Raw genomic sequence first — 19937 nt, 5'->3', positions numbered from 1 at the left:
GGGCTCTCCCGTAGCCCGCGAGGCCGCTCCCGCCCCGCGCAGCGCCCCCCGCTCACCTGCCGCCACCCCCACCGCCTCCTCCTCCGCCGCCGCCGCCGCGCCACCGCGGGCACCGCCCCTCTCCCTCGCCGCACCGCCCACTGCCGCGCGCGGGGGCGGGGCCGCGCCCACGGGGAGCGGCGCGAGAGGGGGCGGGGCCACGGTCCTGTACCTGCGCCGCAAGGCGCGCGGCCGGTGGGGGAGAGTCTGCGTTCTCATAAGGACTGCAGGTACCGTGATGCCCCGCGAGCCAGGAGAGCCTTCATTTCCACGCAGGCACACTGGGAACAGAGCCGCCGCGAGGCATTTTGGGTGCTGTAGTTCCCTGCTGTCGCGTTGCCCGCTGGGACCGGTAGTTTCGTGGCGCGCGTGGGTGGCTGAGGGGAGTGGGGGGAGTGCGGCCTCTCTGTGGGCGGCGGGCCCGGCGCGGGGCCTCGCTGAGCTGGTGCCTGTGTCGGCCCCCCGCAGCCCTCGGGTACAGCGCGGCCCGGGACCGGGGGGGCGGGCAGCAGCCTTGTGTGCCTGCCGGTGTAGAGACCCCGGGGGCGTTGTAAAATAAATAGCTGCGATGTGGTGTGAGGTAGTGACACCGCCGATTCCTGCCGTAGTGCCCGGGGCTTTCGTGTGACTGCGTAAGAGGTGTCGTGGTGGAGCTCCGTGTTAAATTGCGGGGCTAAAAATGATCAGTGAATTTGCCAGAGAGCGGGGAGCCACTGTCCTTAAATAGTGGTGGAAATACAACACTATTTCAGTATGCCGTAGCAACCTGTATGTACAGTATATAAAAAAGGAGGAATAGGATTGTATTCCAGGGAATATAAAAACAACAGTGTTTGTGTCAAAGGTGTATTTACTTTATTTACCATATAACAAAAATGTGATGCCTAGAATTTCTAAGAAAGTCTGTCCGTTCAAGCTCCATCCTAAGGTTATCACATGTCTATTTCTGGGAGGAGTTGTCTTTATTTTTCCCTTTGGATATTTTATCCAGGAGGTTTTTGAGGACTTTGGATTTTTGTTTGGGATTTGGGGATGCCGGTGGCCTGTCGTTAGCTGTCAGACGCCCACCTGGTGCAGTCACAGGTCTGGGACTTGGGCTCACAGGTCTGGAAACACCTGCTTGCTTGGAAACACCTTGTCAGTATATACTAGTTTGGGGGGCCACTTTCTGCAACCGACGTGTAATTCTTCTCCTCCTGGAATTATATTCTTAGAGTTGTAGGGAGGTTTTTTTGTTTTTGTTTTTTGTGTCATATTGTTTAAGCAGTATATCAGACTGTTTTGAACTGATTTTGAACCAAGTGTTTTTAATGGGTGTTCTTCAAGCAGTTTCCTCAGATTTGGCAGGCTATCTAGCCTTCCTTATGAAAAGAATTAATAGATTTGAAAAGCATTTGTGAATGACTACTGCAGAAGCCATGCCACAAGGATTTTTGTGTTTTAAATGTGTAGTCCTCAGCTGAAATAATACGTTGGCTTTTTGAAATGCATTGCACAACATCTGAGGAGATTTAGTTAGATGTAATTAATTATGTTTTCAGAATTGAACTGCTGAACCTAATATGCTCAGCATGTAACTATTAGGAACTTTGAACTTTGCCTGCCTGAAACTTTGTCTCACTAAAGATGAAAATGTTCTCTAATATATAGGAGCTTAAGAGAAAAAAAATGCTAGAAACAAGGAAATTCTGATTTACAGTTGTTCAGAACAGTTCTTCTGTAATCTTCCATGTCTGAGAATTACAATAATTTCAGATAGCTTTTTATTCTATGTTGTCTTTATTTTTACTGTGAATACATATTTTTAAAGTGTGCTACCTACATTGAATCTACTTTTAAAAGATGAATGAGAATTTTCACCTCTGGAAACGATTGATAGGTTTAAATGTGTCTTTTTCAGTCTATTAGACAGTCAGCCATCCTAACAACTTAAACGTGGTTTTGTTAGTCATCTACAGTACAGGTAACATACAGTTTTTAACACACCCTCGAAACATACTGAGGTCAGTTTTCATGATGACCTATCCCAAATCCTTTGAGGAGGACAGGTATTTTTCATTACAGTGAGCCGGTATAGGAACAAGGAGTGAGACTGCATTGCCTTGGTTGTTTGGAAATGCCACAGAAGTTGGTGGGATTTTTGGCTGCCGAGGAGTGTGGGCTCAGCGCCTTCACATCACAAGGCACTATTCACCCATAAAGTCATCAGGGATGTTGCTCTGACTGTTGTTTCACTGGTGTAGGAGAAACTGTGCAGGATTAAGGTGAATTAAAATTGCTCCGTTCTTTTCCTGGGTGTCTCTTTATAGTGGTTCTTCTCCATGTACTCTGGCTGAAGCAGTCTGTAATTGTTGAGACTGTTTCTCTTCAGCTGTTTATGTAAGTGGAAGCAAAGCTGTGGCTTTCATTGTAGGCTAGACTGAGCCACCCAGTGGCAATACCGTGCATTTCACCTTTATTGAAGCATCTGCACAGGAAAACCAGTTGCTAATGTGTAAGAGACGGGAATGTATTTACTGGACTGCTCTGGAGCACTTTTCTGCACATACTGATACCAGGATCCATGCACGTTCTGCCTCCATCCATTGGATTCTCCAGAGAATTTGTACGTTTATTACAGGCCCCATAAAAATCTGGGAGGCCATCATAATCCTTTAGGCCAAAGACAGATTTCTGCTAATACTAGCTGTTTAGCTAGCATTAATTTAACCATAATTCATTTAACCTTGATTAGGAGATAGGGCTTGCAGAATCAGAAAAGCCTATTAACGCAAAAGAGGACTTTATGCAACCTCTGTACGTACACTTTCTCTCCTGGGAAGAAGAATGTAGGAACTGCTATTCTGTATAACACAGAACTGCGGTCCAGCAGCTCCAGTTTCTATTGTCAAAAATACAAATAATCCTGTAGGTGACAACTTTGGGATAATCTGTTATTGAATTAAGTGTAGCTTCTGTTCTGCTATTTGAGGCATAATTCAATATATTTTTCAAAGTCCCATCTGCATTCATGATCATGTGAAACACCGAGGGTAGGATTTTCAATCAGGTTATGGGATTTAGGTACTCAGATCGCATTACATTTTGATTGGATGTAGGCACTCAAATTCCATTGTATTTTAAAAGAATTCAGGCATTTAATCCCATTGTATTTCAATGGGATTTGGGTATTTCTGTCTCAGGATACAGTGAAACCTATTACTGGAAGTATACTGGTTTTAAAACAAGAAAGCCAGTTTCGTTTCTTAGCTTAGAACCTGCAGCATTAGCAGTGATAAAATTTCTCTTGAGGGTGATTATTTCTGTAATTCCTTCCAGGTTCAAAACTACAAAATTTTAAAGAGGTGCAATTGGCTATTATGAAAGCAGAGTTAAAGAGTTGAAAGTGGGAATTTCACAAAATATGGGCATCCAAATCCTGAGTTGTGATCCTGAAATCCTTTAATCAGTTGCCATATCATTCTAAGGTGTTTCCACCTCAAAGATTCTGCATTAGCATGTGTGTGTGCATGTTGTCCTGTGTTTGTGAGATGCTACTTCAGCACATGTGCAGAGGGACCTTGGCTTTTAAAAGGCTGAAAAACTGGACTTTTTACACCTGCCCTTTGAGAGCTCCTGTGCTTGAGAGACTGTACACAATTTCAGATCTCTGGTGGAGGAGATTGAGGGGCAGTGAGGGATGGGATTAAAATTTAGTTGCTGGCTGGTTTGCAGGTTTAGTCTGATTTTAGGTGACTTCCTGCTCTGCATCTGGCTGTGTTCAAGCCATCATCATGAGGTATCTCACTTATGCTGCATAAGCTCCTGGAAGCCTGCACTCCTTATTCAGAGATCAAAATATCACATTGAGGATTAGGTTCTGCCAAAGTCCTCTTCTTTGTTAACTCTGGATCTTTTATCGTTTTTAGGCCTTCTGTCCCACTTTTGTTTTGAATTTCACACTTGACTCTGGATTTTTATTTCTTGTCCAAAGCATTCATGTATAAAATACGGATTGCCACTTTTTTCTCCTAACCAATTACTATCAGGCTGGCAAGATCTATATATTATCTTCTGATGTCTGCCATACTCACAGTATGGTTTTTTTTTTCCTGAATTGGTTTTAAAATGATATCCTTATAATAGACTTTTTATGGAATACCAGATTCACAGGTGTAGTTTAGCTGCTGTGCATTTTTTTGGCAATTCACAGAGTCACAAATGAGACTTACCTGCTTTCTATTCATTTGTATCCACCGTGCTCCTCTGTTAGATTGAAGTCCTCCAGTGAGAAAGCAGAAGCAGCAGCCTCCAAGGAGTAAGGAATCCCTGCCCATCACAGGCTAGGTCTGCTTCTAGTTGTGGGATTTTTTTTTTTTCTCTCAGGGATTGCTTGTGGGTATAGAAGCTCGTGGGCTTAATGGCAGCATTTTCAGATGAATGAACTATAAGTGTGGCTTTTTAAATAAGATGTGAGGTATAATGTTTGCTTCTGCCTAGAGGATGCTGTCCTGCCTCCTCCTTTCTTTTTTACCTTCACCATCAGCATTGTCAGCCCCTGTCCTAGCTGGGTGTTTCTTGCTTTGGCTTCAAGGTAACACTCTTGTGTAACAATCCAGTTTGCCAATGGAGTTGTGTTAAATTTGCTTTCCTTGTTTGGTCATGAAGTGTCCTGGTAGAAACTGATCAGGATCTGAAAGACTCTCAAAGAGTTAAGTGGTTTCTCATCTCCTTATTAGTGATTTTCTGCTTTTGTTTGAGGTTGCTGCCTTGACATTTGAGCTCAATGGAAGGAAGGATCTGGGAGCTGCTGTCTATCACAAGTGCCTGTCTCAATGTCTCAGTAGGTGCAGTTCAAAATCTGACTGTGATGTGTCTTTCTGTCTCCTGTGCACCTGTGAATGCTGAGGGAGCTGGCCAGTGTCATCGTGAGGCCACTTTCAGTTATCTTTGAAAGCTCATGGCAGTTGAGGGAGACTGCTGAGGACTGGAATAAAGCAAATGTCGCTCCTTTCTTCAAGAATGGCAGGAAAGAGGATGCAGGAAGCTACTTGCCTTACCTGAGTCCTTGGGAAAGTAATGGGGCAAATAAACCTGGAAACTGTTTCCAGATATATGAAGGTCAAGAAGGTGACTTGCAGTAGTCAGCATGGATTTACGAAGGGGGAATCTTGCTTAGCCAACCTAATAGCCTTCTATGATGAGATAACTGGCTTGGTGGATGAGTGGAGAGCAGTGGATGTTGTTTATCTTGGCTTTAGTAAGGCTTTTGACACTGTCTCCCATAACATCCTCATGGACAAACTGGTGAAGCATGGGCTAGATAAATACACACTAAGGTGTATTTAAAAAACTGGTTGAATTGCTAGGCTTAGAGGGTTGTGATCAGCAGCACGAAGTCCAGCTGGATGCCAGTCACTAGTGGTGTCCCCCAGGGTTGATACTGCTGAACATCTTCATTAATGATCTGGGTGATGAGACAGTGTACCCTTAGCAAGCTTGCAGATGATGCAAAACTGGAAGAAGTGGCTGATGCACCAGATGGGTGTGCAGCCATTCAGAGGGACTTTGATAGGCTGCAGAAATGGGCCAACAGGAACCTCATGAAGTTCAACAAAGGGAAATGCAAAGTCCTGCACCTGGAGAGGAATAATCCCATGCACCAGTATAGGCTGGGAATCAACTGGCTGGAGAGCAGCTTTGCAGAGTAGGTCCTGGGAGTCTTGATGGACAACGAGTTGATCATGAGGCAGCAATGTGTCTTTGTAAAAAAGGAGGCCAATGGTATGTGGGCTGCATTAGGTAGACCATTGCCAGCAGGTCTTGAGGGAGGTGATCCTTCCCCTCTACTCTACTGGTGAGACACATCTGGGATGCTGGGTCCAGTGCAAGAAGGACATGGACATGTGGCTAAGGACCACAAAGATGAGCGTGGAGCATCTGTCATATGAGGAGAGGCTGAGAGAGCTGGGGCTGTTTAGCCTGGAGAAGACTCGGGGGGGGGATCTTACCAATGTGCATGAATACCTGATGGCGGGTGGGGAGTAAAGCAGACAGAGCCAGACTGTTGTCAGTGGGGCCCAGTGACAGGATGAGAGGCAACAGGCACAAACTGCAGAACAGGAAATTCAGGTTAAACATAAGAAACAAATTTTTCACTGTGAGGGTGGTTGAATGGTTGAACACAGGAACAGGTTGCCCAGAGAGGTTGTGGAGTCTGCATCCTTGGAGGTATTGGAAGTCTACTGGATACTGTCCTGGGCAACCTACTGTAGCTGACCCTGGTTTGAGCAGGGGGTTGAACTAGACTTCAGAGATCCCTTCCAACCTTAGCCATTCTGTGAGTTTGGTGGCCCTTTATCCTATTGTTGCTGCAGAACAGAAAGAGACAAGACACAGTTTCTATTTCTGTTTTCTTAAAAGCATCTACTCTTCAAAGAGCTTGGGAGCAAAGTTTGTTCTCCTCTGCTGGTGTTGGGTGATGGAATAAAATTCAGCTTGTTGGAAGTTGACAGGTAATCTTTGAATGTACTTCCAAATACTTTCTTTCTGAATGTTTTTTTTTTTTGTGTGTGTGTAATCAATGTGGAAGGAAAAGAAAATTGTAAGGACAACCCAGGGAGTAGAGAATAAAGAATTACTGTTAATTGAATAGTAGTCTACAGTGGTTTCTTTTCAATCTAAATAAAATTATTATGGCAGAGGTTTCAGGCATTTTGATTGAGGAGTCATATTCAAGTGCAATAATGGCTTCATTACATGCACTTGAAGCTTCAGATTTCAAAATAATTTGTTTGCTCTTAGCTAGAAGAAGTGGTTTTAAGTGTTCTTTGTTTTACATGACTGAAACATTCACTTGCTTTCCTTTTCAGATCACTGTGAAACATGCAGAGAAGAGGTTGTTCTTTTTCAGAAGTGACCTTCTGGGCAGAGTTGTGCTCTGAGTCCTAATTTGACATGGCAAAGCTTCTGATCATTTGGTACTGCCTTTGTGGAAGGTTTTATATTTCTCTCCTAATGCAGCTTGCTGGTTTGTATGACACAAATTTTTTTAGTATCGATTTATGAGAGGTCCCAAAAATATTTCTTTCTCCATGGGGAAAAGAAGAAGCTTGGTCTTGTTAACGCATGTAAGTGGGACTCCAGACTCCATTCCTAAGTATCTCACATTTTTTTCTGTATGACCTTGGACAAATCACCTTAATCTCAATTTATTGTCAGTTCCCAGGTCTTGCTATAGGCTTACTAAGCGAGCTAACAAAGTTACAGTGACTATTACCTTCTGCTAGATCTGGATGGGAGGCATCACTGTTACTTGCACAACCCTGTGTTCTGAATATAAAATGATTTTCTTTGCAGCACTACGCAGCTCAATCACAGTAAGCTCCCTTTGCATCCACTAATACAGCTCGATACAGGGCAGTGTACAATAACTGTATCCTAGGCACAAAGCATGAGTTTCATTGTTTTTAACAATAATACAGAAACCTTTCTGTTTGTTTCCAAAGTTCAAATAGCAGCAGTGGTATGAAACAGCTTTGTCTTGGAGAAACATGTGGTGCATTGATATGCAAATAAGTACACCCTGTGCTTCAGCAAGTGCCAAGAAGGTAATGTTCAGTACTGCTACACTTATACTTTTGCATTCTGCTAAGCTTGTAGTCAGCAAGCCAAAATTGTAGCGGTTTTTCCTTCTCTGTTAGAAGTAGATTTTGAAACACTACTATACTTGACATTCTTACTTATAGATAGTGTTACTCTTTTTTATCAAGTAGCAACATGAAGTATGCATATTTTTAGGAAGTATGCACATAGTTATTTTTAGATTCCTATTATGCAGTTATGTTTTTTGTTTACATAAAACAAACACCAGATAATTTTGAAAAGCCTCTTTTAGCTTTGAGGAAGGAAAAATCTCTGTCCTTCAGAAGGACTGTGTATCTATTGCTCTTTGTTTTATTTAGTTTTTTAGTCTTTTCCTATTTTTCCTATTACCTTGAAAATTGAAATTCAAGAGTATGTTGCACAGAGATATGTTAATTCAACATTAACTTGCAAGCTATTCCAGGGCTGGAGGCTACTGTTTAGTGATTATTATTATTCCTGTCTTGCAGAGGCCAGAAGTGTGCCAAACATTTTCAGAAATGTGGAAAAACATCATTCTCTGGACAGAATACTGAACAGGATGAAACAGGTGATGGTAACAAATACGTCAATAAGTTGGTAAGAGAGAACAAGGGTTATCACAGGAAGATCAAGCATTTATTCATTTTAGGCCTTTGACATATAATCTTTTTATTATCAAACAGTATTTGTTGTGAAGGTTGTTGCGTCAAAGACTCTCTTAAGACAGTTGAGCTCTTGTGGGACAGCTTCAACTGATCTCAGCTATGGCAGGGCTTGCAGAGTGAGTGCGGTAGGAAAACTCCAAATCTCATGAATTTTGGGAAGTCTATTGCACAGTGTATACATACTGCAGTACTTTTCTCATTATCCCACTGGTTGGGTGCACCATCACTTCCTTTTGAACCACCCGCCTGTATTATTTCCCAATGACTGCAAGCGTGTGGGGGGAGCAGAGGATGGAATGATGAGTTCCCCTCCCAGCATGCTGGTGGGACGCAGCCACAGCTCACACCCTCACCGAAGACAGAGAACTCCCAGGCAGAGAGGCCTGAAATGAAATTTCCGCTAGAAACTTGAAACAGCTGATCACTAGCATATTGCAACATTCACAAAAACTCAATTTTAAATGAAGGGGAAAATTAGACACTAGGATGAGTGAATCACGCTTTTTATGCACTGAGGAGAAATACATTCTTGAGGGTGCCTTTTGAGTGAAAATATTGCTGTGGCTGTATGTAATGGAAAGAGCAGGCATTGTGAGGGAAGGGTGAGATGGTAAAAAGCATGAGGGAAGTTATAAGAAAAGTAAGCAAATATCAGGTGGAGACTGACTGTCAGAACTGTCACAGGGATTGCTAAGTGAGTATACTATGTGATGGGGTCAATATTGCCTTTCATCACTCCAGGCATAAATACCCACATCCTCACAAGTGCATACTTCCTGTATGGTTTGAAAATATAAACTTAATTTTGATGGAGTTAATTTTGATGAAATAAATGTTCCTAAATGATCAGATGTGTTAACCTGACTCTGTAACTGTACAATATTAAAGATTTGAAGTTTCAGCATGAAGACTTTGGCCTGCTTAGTCTTATGGCAGACAATTGCCACTAAAAATTACTTTAACCTTTTAATAAAGATATAGAAAAAAAGGAGAATAATTAAAGCATTTGAAATGTAAATGATTAGAAGAAGTTTTGAAATATAAACTTTAAAATATAGATATAAAAATACATATTAAAATAAAAAGGTAAAACATTTTTATTTCACCAGCATCCCTTAATAACTTTCCTTCTTTATGTATTGAGATTTTAGAGGGAACTTTTCCCTCTAGTAGATCATATTACAGCTGGTATTAAAAACCTTTTTGGAAAAGAAAAAAATTATTTGAGATGGACTCAAGTTGTTGCTTTTCTTAGGTGTTATACTCTGATACCTCTTTCCTAGGAACAAAAGAAGACAAATAGACACAAAAGGGGAGAGGAAACAAAAGCTGACATTTCAGTTTTTATTGTTGATGCTGATTTTTAATTTGCAACTTTGCTAGCTGGAATGACAGATGCACTAGGCAATCTTAGCAACTAATTCAAGACCCAGCCAACTTGCATTAGCCACCATTCAAGTCACATGTTTACAATGAAATGGAAAGAGGGTCTGTATTATTTGGCTGTATTCAGACTCCTTTCACACCAAAGACAAAAAGAGAAGTAGGAAAGAGAAAAAAATAAACCAGAGCAAGAAAAAGAGACGTGAAAGAAGTCTTACATATTGATCCCAAATCTAACATTCTGGATGATGCTTTTCTAAAGCTTAGTGAAAAATTATGTAACAATATGAGCTGGACTTTTTTAACACTGTACCATGTATAATACAGAATTTTACACCACAAAGCTCAGTGTATAATTCATCTTCTCTGATATTAAACAAAATGAAGTTTCTTTGGTGTGAAATAAATCCTGTGCTGTAATTTGTATGGTAACAATCTGACTTCTGCGCAAGAGAGATGGTTGAGAGGAATTGTAAATAATACTCTACCATTTCTTTCTGACATGCAGATCATGTTACACATTAGATGATGAAGATATTTCTGTTCCTTGACATCTCACATTCTCTCAACAAATTATTATACATCAAAGAAATGAGCTCTGAGTCAAAATGATAGTAAAGGTGATGAGCTAGAAAATAATGGAAGAGCTGGTACCTATGAAATTACTGCAAATGTCTGAAGGAATGGGGTAAAGGAAATTGCTCACAAAGTTGTTCAGATGACTTAAGCTGCTGTCTGAAAAATAAATAATCTGGGGTATGACTTCTAGAAATTAGATGTGGTTAAAAGTTGAAGTTTTGAAACGCTGTGCCCAGTGGGAAATAAAATTACTGTATTAGGAGCCATCTTTCTTTCCTTAACCTCTTTCACTGATTAAAGTGTTAGAAAGATTGTAGTTGGGGCAAGTAAAGGGCAAAAGGATTGCCGATGTCATGAAGAATCTTTCTCATCTAAGTCATTAGCCCCATTCCAGCCATGTCAATAGGTGGTTGAAGTCATTACTATCTAAAGACTATTCAGTGGTCTATGTGAAATGATTTGGTTGTTTCATTCTTGTTCCTGTTAGATATTTACATTATTTTTTTTTTTAAAAGAGAGATTCCTGGGACTGATACCATCCAATTGATACAAGAAACGAAGCAATGGTTGGGGATTCATCACAGAGATAAATTTACAATATCAACGTGATAGAAGATCCTTTTGGAAAAAATCAAAGCAAGTGAATTGCAGAGGTAAGGAAACATCCTTTTGCTGACTAGATTCTTGCATAATCTGGTCTTAGTCTCACTTTAGTGGAGTGTCTTTCAATGTTAACTTGGGGGCGAGGTTTCTTCTTACAATTACTGTCTAAATTTATGTTTGAGGTGGTTGTCTAGGATTCTCTATGTAGTTACATACAGTGACAAAGGCATTTTCAGAGGATGATTTCAATTTCTCTTACATTCCCATCTTAGAGATTTTTTTAAATCAGTTCTCACAAGTTGTCCATCTAGTACCTTGCAGGGATGTTGAACCTTGCAGGCTGTCCCCTCCTTCAGAAGATGCTTGGTCTCAATTCTATTCATATGGCCAGAAAGGAATATTCATGGAGAACTAGGAAAAATGACATGTGGGTTAAACTTTTGCTTGATAGCTACAAAATTAAGAGAAGAAGTGAACATAAGATGAATTTTTATATATGCAGCATGTTACTAGGTGCTAAGTATTCACACTGAAAATACTAGTGATGAAAATTGCTTTGATGGAAGGAAGCAAGCAGTGTTTATTGTTACTCAGAGCACAGACTTTCCACAAATTCCTGAAATATAGTCTTGTTTTTGAAATCAGTTCTTTCTGGGTCCTCAAATCAACTACTTATTTCCCTGTTTCAGTTCCTCAGTCAACAAAATGGGCATTACCATGATTTTTCTCTCCCGCAAACTAAGTTACATAACATTTTGGTATTGAATTGTAGGTGAACAGCGGTAGGTGTGTATTGTATGTGTTCAAAGGACTGGACTAGCACCAGGGTCTCTTGAATTGGTTGGTACAGACTTGACTTACATATGTAACTATCACATTTCTATCAGCAAACAGTTAAGAGCTGGACACACTTTTCAGCTTCATCTTTTGAGCCCTCCATTGTCTTCCCTTTTTGATTGCAGCCTTAAATAAATTTCTTTTCACAGGGGAAAATACAGAGCAGAAGGGTTACTCTAAGCTATGTTCTTGGTGATATATTTTGATGTTATGGAAAATTGGAAAACAAATTATTGCCATGTCTGATTAAAGATCCATGTGTCTGGACCAGATGTTTACTCTACAGCCGGTTTTGCTAATGAGGAAAAGGGTAACTAACCATAACATGATTGATTTCTGGGTAAAGGTCTATCTTTGCCTCAAACCCTAGCAGGTGTGTGTATAAAGCTAAACATTTTCTTTATTGCAGAAAGTATTATATAGCCCATCCATTACCAGAACTTATGAAAGAACATATGTTGGCAAAGACCAACAGATCAGCACTCTTTTTTTAGTACCCCCTCCCACATTATTTATTAAAAGTACCTAGACAAGTGGCAAGTGAGTTTTCTTTGAAAATACTTTTTGTACTGCTTCTCTTGCATTGGATTGTGAATTGTGGTTGCTTAGATAAATGCACTGAAAGACTGACTATTCTTACTTTGGCTTCTAGAATTATCTCTTATGTTCTTCAGGGAGGTACTATTTTGTCATTTGTAACATCAGTCTCGTGTGAATCTCTGCAGATACCTAAGCACCATCTTCAGGAGTAATACAGTGGGGGTACCATTTCCCTTGCTCGCCAACCGTGAGAGAATAATGCTTCCACAAAGCTGTGCTAAATTAGAAGACAAGCTTTTTCTACACTCACTCCCTACTGTTATGGCATGATTTTAGAGAGAGTAGTTGAAGAAAAGAATGAAGCAGCCCAGCTTTCTGGGTCATCTAAAAAACCTATAATCTCCACTCAGTTTTTCACAAATGTGTTTTAGCTTTTCTTCAAGTGTCATGTCTGAATTTGAGAATCCCTGTACAAGGGAAGAAAGATTCAAGCAATCTCTGAATGTAGCTTTCTCAAAATTGAGAATGGGACTAATGAAATCTCAGTGTGGGTCCCTGCAAGATAATCCAGTGGAAGTTACTGAATGGAGTACTGAATAGAGCATGCTGAGTGAGTTGCTGATGAATCCTCTAAGATTTACTCAGATGCAGGATCAACTATCCTCAGAGCAGAGCAATAATTCAAGCACTTCTCCTGGGTGACAAAATTGCTGCCTTCCTGTAGCTCAGTTAGTGCTGAAAGATGTAACAAGCTCGAGCATATATTATCAATAGGATTTTTTTTTAAATGTCAGTACATTTAAAGCAGCCAGCTGTTCTATAAAGGGATCATAAAAAATGGCATTGTTTAATACATCCCCCTCCATTTCTTTTAAAAGAGGGTTTCTAATGAAAGCTTAGCACTAATTGGCTATAACCAAAATGGGAAAATTTGGCCATTTTCCAAGGCATTTTTATTCTGTTCTCAGCTATTTTAACATTTTTTTAGATTTCTCTCATTTGCACTATCTCCACTGTTCTTCAGAATGATTTTTTTCCCCTAAAGACCAGTGACTGCACCTGTATCCCACTATGAATTATAAGTTTATATGTGTAAGCAGAATTTGAAGCTTGGCTAACTAGTCCCCGTTAAGGAGCTAACTTTAAGTAACAAAAAGTGTATGGTCACATTAGCTCTTAGAAATGTACGTTTATTTGGTCTCAAGAAATCCTGAATCTCTTTCTCTAGATTGTCTTAGCTTAGTATTACTTTCTCTGTTCAACAGTTAATGTCTGTTTGGTTTTTTTTTTTCTGTCAGTCTCATTCTAAATTTATCTCCGTTTAACTTAATATGCTGTCTTTGTGCTTAGGGATTTAGTCTAAAACCTTTCTGTACTTGATTGCATTGTGTATCATCATTTGCTATGCTTCTAATTAAGTGTCATCTGAGAATTTGGCTGTTTCCCAAGACATTTGAACAATCCTTATTTTTATTTTTGCTTGATTTTTTTTTCTGTTTCTTTAAAAACCCTGAAAAATGGATCCAAACCAAAATTTGCCTGACCTTTAAATAGATTAATATCCCAAGCAGGAGAAAGGCACTGTTAAATAAATAAGGCCACATTAATTTCAACAAAACTCTCTCCTGCTCCTGTTTAACTCACTTCGTTATGTGTGAGGCCATTCAATTATTTCTACTGGAGACTATAAAAATATATATGTTTTTACTCAGAATAAAGACAATGATATACATTTTCCATCTTCTGTACTGTGGAACACAGTCGATTGCTCCTCCACACTGGGCACATTCTGTATCAGCTGGCCTTTCAAACTCAAAATCTCTTTGTGGTATGCATGCACAGAAATGTGCGTGGGATGGGCCAGATTTTTATCTATCATTCATATTTGCACCCATTTCAAGGTGCTTTTATGCTGTCAGAGCACTGTAAACAGGCAGTAGTAGAGCGTACCTGAGAATTAAGCCCTCTTTAAACAGAAAGGGCTCCGGTCTGTATTTTGATTGAGTTTCGGTTCTGTATCTTGACTGAGTTTCCCGTAACAGCTTACTGTACAAATGGTTCTGCTAGATTCAGGGCAAGTTTTATGTGGCAAGGTGCTGTTTATGTGAAGAAAGGGCAGCAAAACTGGGCTCTTTGCACTTAAGGACAATGGGAAATAGGATATTAACTGACTGTTGGAAGAAGAGCTGTTGTAAAAGAAATATTTGACTCTGAGAAAGAAAGAACAGGTCAGCAGGATAACATCTTGAAGAACACAAACAGTGATTATGTGTCATTATTTGTCAGTATTCATCTACTGTAATAAAGAGCTGTGTTGGGAAAGTTAGCTGCAAAGCTCAGGAGTAACTCTAATGAGATGTTGGCATACCTGAACAGCTTAAGTAATGTGAACTGAGTGTGATATACCTTCTATCAGTAGCAGGCAAACTGAAGGAAAATTGGTCAAAATTCCTTCCATTATATTTTCAAGGATGTTCTCTGTAGAAGACAACATTGTTTTAAAACTTATTTGTTTTGAGGCACTTACATTTACAGAGCTCATTTTACATTTGAGAGCGCAAGAAAAAAGGTTTGAGAGGAACTGAAGAGAACTTTGTGCAAAACAGACACTATACTTAGGAATTATATTTTCCCAGCATGCATAATTCTAAATGTTCAACGATGGCAATTACTCAGGGCATCTTAAGATTGGGTCATTGAGGAGTGTTGTCATATTATATTAGCTATGGGTAATAGCTGCTGACTTTAGAACAGTGATATGAAAATCAGACTGCTTCAGAAGATCAATTTGGAAGCTGGGAGAGTCAAGCAAGGTAACAGATCAATGCCAGTGTAGGAAATGTCTTAGAGGCAGATAACTGCTGTTTTATGCATAAGTAATCAGAGTCCCAATTTTTTGCATATGCAAATCAATGTCAAAATTCAGGTTAACCTGATTAGGATCATCTCCTTGCAGAGAATTGTCTGTTGCTATGTCACAGAGAAGAGTTATAATTACATTATAGATGGAGAAAAGTTATGAATTCAATCATTTACATAATATGATGAATCTAGAGGTCCCTAGGAAAGTTTTTAATATCAGTTATTGTTTGTATAGGACAAATTTGTTCACAGAAACAAATGAGGAAGGTGCTTTTTCATGAATTTAAGAAGGTATTTTGAATTGTTATGCATGTTATGCATTTGTGCTGATCCTACAATGTATGTTTCTCATAACCAATATTCCTAACTCACTCTTGCATTTGGAGAGAATACATTGACTTTTCCATGAGACTGCTCGCTCGTCACTGGTTGTTGGCCTAAACCAGTGTCCCCTCCATAGCTAATGATGCAGGTTTTTTGTTGCATCTCGTCCCTCAGCTACATGAGGTCACCTTTGTCATTTTGGAAGAAAGACTCCCACAAAAGAATCCTGATAAAGGTGTTTGGGAGATATTGGCAGAGACCTGCAGTATGTCTCCTGATAAAGGTGTTTGGCAGATATTGGCAGAGACCTGCAATATGTCTCAGGGAGGAAGGAATATTCCTTCTAATCAGTTCTATAAGTAATAAAATGTGGCCAGGCAAATCATTCTTCCCTGGAAAAGTTCAAATAAACTGTAAGGGAGATATTATGAACTCATCCAGCATGTAAAAAAACTCATATTCTCATTCATTCAGAAGGTGACAATAAGGAATTTATTTTGTGTCTTGCATCTTTATCATTTTCAGATGTCAGAAACATTGCTTTTTGTCATCACTTAAAAGGATTTTCTGGTTACACCCCTCACTTCCTCTAAAGATGTGTATTATATCAGGAAAAGAGTTGCTTTGCTCTCATCATTTAAGCCATATTTTAGAATGGAGTTAACTGTATTCACAAAAAGACTGTTTTTAATATCTGGGTGTCTAGGTTAGGGGTGTTGCCATTCTAAACAGCATTTCCACATAGGAAAATTTTATAAATGTAGAATTACTTTAGACTATATAGTGGCTTACTGAAAGTAACAAAGTATATCGGTCTCAAGATTTTCATAAACTGTATCTATTTAACAAGAAGTGTAAGTTGTAGTGAGATTGTTTAAGTAGGATGTTTTGCTCAAGTATAGGAAAACTCAAAGCTCTTGACAAATATATCCATTTCAAAGTCAGATCACCAGATTTATCTCTCCTTGTTAGATCATTCCCTCTCTCCCAATAGCGAGCGCCCTATTTCTAGAATATTATCTAGTGTCTAGTATCACCAACATTAGTCCTTATCTAATAAATCCAAACACTAGTGCAAAATTGGGTCATTGAAAATGATACAAGTGTTCAGCTGTATGTGCTGTTTCAAAGTCATTTCTTTGCTCCTTTATCCCAATGATAGTTTTTGCTTTTGTACAACCTGATTTTCCTTAAGTGGGTATGACAGAAATATAAATGTGTTGCTGTTTAGATTATTGCTCACATTATTTTAAGATTAAAAATGGGATTGTTGTGCTGTGGTTTGTTACTGAATATTTACAGCAGTGTGCATCCTTGATTATTAGGTTGAGAAACAAATCTTTTTTTTGTTGTTGGCAGAATATAAACAGAATGGAAGGGGAAAAGTATACAAATTTTGAGCATAGGAATTGCCATTATTATGTCTTGGATGGAATCCCATTGACTACGGCACTAAGGCTTATGCTGATTTGAAGTGCAGAGTAGCCATGTCATTTTTAGTGCTTAATATTTGGTGTGTTCTTGCGTCTCTTGTCAATTCTGGTCTTGTCAGTTCTGGTGGTGGTCTCTTCTTAGCTGTTGCTTTAAATTTCAAGCAAAGCTTAATATAAGTATACCTAAAACTAAGAAATTTTAGGTCACAATATACACTGAATCTGAATCCTTCATGTGACAGTAGATGTTGCTAATGACAAGAGCAGTTGTATTATTACATGATTTGGACTACTTTTTATGTATTTCCTGTGTTAAGGCTCATAATCTTGTCTCTTCTAAGTATTCTTCAAAAAGAGATTTTAGAGAGGAAATGGTGGTGGTGGTCTGTTTGGGGGGGGGAGCATGGCTTCTCTTTATAGCAAACACTCTGGCTTCAGTCTTAGCATGTGCTGCTGATATCTCTATCATCCTTTTTTGATAACTCTATTGCAGTAAAGCTCAGTGCATGTTATAAAGGATGTGCTTAAATATAAATTTGCTTGCAAAGGCAAATCAACACTAGGGTTCAATGCAACACTATAATAAGGAAAAGAAATACAGGTCACGTCATGTGTTCAGAAGCCATTATGTAATATGTATTCAGAGTTATAGGAAAAACTGCACACTATTTTTAAGAGGTTGCTATATTCTGTAAAGGTCTTTATCAAAAATTCTGGCATGCTATATGAAGATGTTTTTGCTTGATTAAATTAAATGAGCATATGAATTTCAAGTTTGTAATCTTAGAAACCCAGTTTGTCTCTTTTCTGTTACTGGGATTTGTTAACATAATACTATGCTACTGTATCTGAATACCTGGAAATCATAACATATATGGAATCAACAGATAATTATTTCTAAAAAGAGTAATTACCTTTGTTAAATGGCCACACTCTTCCTTGCTGTAGAAAGATTATAGAGGATACACTTATTCCTTTATTTAGCCAAGAACTTTAGCATTTCCATGTCTACAATCTACAACTGTTATCGGTTGCAGAAATTTTTCATATTTAAATGTGACATAGAAGTACAATGAAGCTTTCTTTCTTGAAGCAGGATGCCTAGACGATACTTGTGATTTTTCTGCCATGAAAGAAACTTCAAAACAATAGGAAACTCTTGAATTTGGTGAATTTGAATGCCTTGGAAAAAGGTCTGCTTTTAAATAGGACAGCACTGTATCATTTTTAAAGCAACAAGGAATAAGTAATATAAAATCAACCATGAGCATAGTCTCTGACATTTACAAACATTTATAGTGGCATCAGTTTCAAGTAAGTTAGCTGAGGCAATTTGAACCTGTAGACCTGAACAAATAAATAAGCACGGGTTGCCATCAGCTATTTCAGAAATGTACCAGAATTGCTGTGGAGCTTTGTGCATCCAAATAAGCACAGAGATTACCAGATTTCTCTGGGGCTTCTTTCAGTCAAGACATTGTCTGCTTTACTTGGAAGTGTTTTCACAAACAGGTAAAAATGCTATGCTGCAGAAATTTCTAGGCTTTCTAGATTTGCTGCAATGTTAGCTGGTCTGAAACTAATGGGCTCACAGAAGACTCAGTGGTAAGGTTGAAAGGTGAAATTAGTTTTCATGAAATGCCCCTGATTGCCAGATCTGGCAATAGTTTCCTTTGTTTATCCATCAAACTAATCCATTCTCTATATAGCTATATGCAATGGTTAGGCTGTGTTTCCAGTGCAAGCCTAAGCTTGCACTTGATCCCAGACTGACTGGTCCTAATTCTTTGAACCTAAGCCAATCCTGAGGTGTAGCTTTCTGCAAGCCCTGAAGAATGGAGGAGAATAATTGAGCCTGTGCAAATTTTTAGTACGGCAGAAGCATGTACTTAGTTTCGGGAAGGAGAGCTGAGCACAGGCATGTTTGCTCTTGCTCAGCCTCAGTCCTCTGCCCTAAGTCCCACAACACCTTGTGGTGATGTATTATGACCATATGCCAGATCAGAAAGACTGATAATATGTGCAACATGTCATTATGGAAAATATACATCATGGAAGAAGAGATGACTGAGTCAGCAGTCTACCAAAGCAGTTTGGAAAATATTAAACAGATATCCCAGCATTTTCTGCGGAGACACTCAGGCAAGAGTGTATGAAGTGGGGTTGGTCAATGGTAGAGAATGATGGCAGGGCAATATTCATCAGGGTCTTAAGTCCCTGCATCAGTGGTGCTCAGATGAACCTCTAGCTCTGCAATCTCAGCTCTAGCAACTTGAAACATTTTCTCTCAGAACCATTTAAGAAAATAAACCTGATGTGGCATTCAAAACTAAAAGCCTGATTTAAAGCTAAGGAATTTACAGAAGTGCAACCAAGGGTTAAATTTGGCTTGTGAAACCTTTACTATGGGTACCAATGTGTAAACTGGAGACAACCTAGATTAACTTTCCAGTTCCCCAGAGTGAATTTGTAGGCCTGAGAGCTAGAAGGAAAAGCTCTTTCACTGGTATATTGAGACATTTAATGTGTAAATCTATGAGAGAAGACAAAAATGCAACTTTCACAATGCCTTGATTGCAAAGTCATTTTTAGGGGAGAACTGCTTTGAAAAACTGGAAACAGTGCTAAATGCCAGTTGTAAGATGCATCCTTTAATGCTGATTTCCTGCAATCATCCGTTCTGTAACAGAAACAAGGCTTTGGTGGTAGCTTTGTACTTCTTGGAGGATGTCATGCTTTAAACCAATTCCCTCCTGTAGTGCTGTGCAGTGAGAGGAAAGTTTAAGGACAATTTTAATCACACAGTTTTAGCAAGGATCCGTTAGTTCTAAGCACCAGCAGAATTTGACCAAGGTCTATGTTTAGGTAGATTCTTCAAAACTGAGTATACATCTGAGTAGGACCTAGAGGCTTGCTGCAAAAGGTTTTATGTTTGTTCTCTTTCAGGAGTTCCTTTATAAAAGTTTCTAACTGGGTGACACTAGTTTATAGCAAACTTGCAAAGGTAAAGCTTAGAGTCCAGGATGATTGTTTTGTCTGTAATTGCAGCTAAACCTCATGGAATATG

General features: G+C 39.3%; 1 long non-coding RNA gene across 7 annotated transcripts in view; it reads left to right on the top strand.

The window, feature by feature from the left end:
- The first annotated feature begins 136 nt into the window (after window positions 1-136).
- LOC112983509 (uncharacterized) overlaps window positions 137-19937 on the top strand; it is a 68096-nt gene continuing 48295 nt past the window's right edge. For 6 of the 7 annotated variants that reach the window (XR_010387925.1, XR_010387929.1, XR_010387927.1 and 3 more), the window contains exons 1-6: window positions 137-269; window positions 6442-6533; window positions 6891-6998; window positions 7527-7628; window positions 8133-8212; window positions 10787-10924. This is a non-coding gene — a long non-coding RNA (uncharacterized LOC112983509). The remainder of the gene's footprint in view (window positions 270-6441; window positions 6534-6890; window positions 6999-7526; window positions 7629-8132; window positions 8213-10786; window positions 10925-19937) is intronic. The other variant, XR_010387928.1, reaches the window with a different exon arrangement.

This window comes from Dromaius novaehollandiae, chromosome 2 (assembly GCF_036370855.1).
Source record: "Dromaius novaehollandiae isolate bDroNov1 chromosome 2, bDroNov1.hap1, whole genome shotgun sequence".
NCBI classification, from domain to species: Eukaryota; Metazoa; Chordata; class Aves; order Casuariiformes; family Dromaiidae; genus Dromaius; species Dromaius novaehollandiae.
The sequence above is the reverse complement of the archived record's forward strand: the minus strand, read 5'-3'. Positions and strand labels throughout refer to the sequence as shown.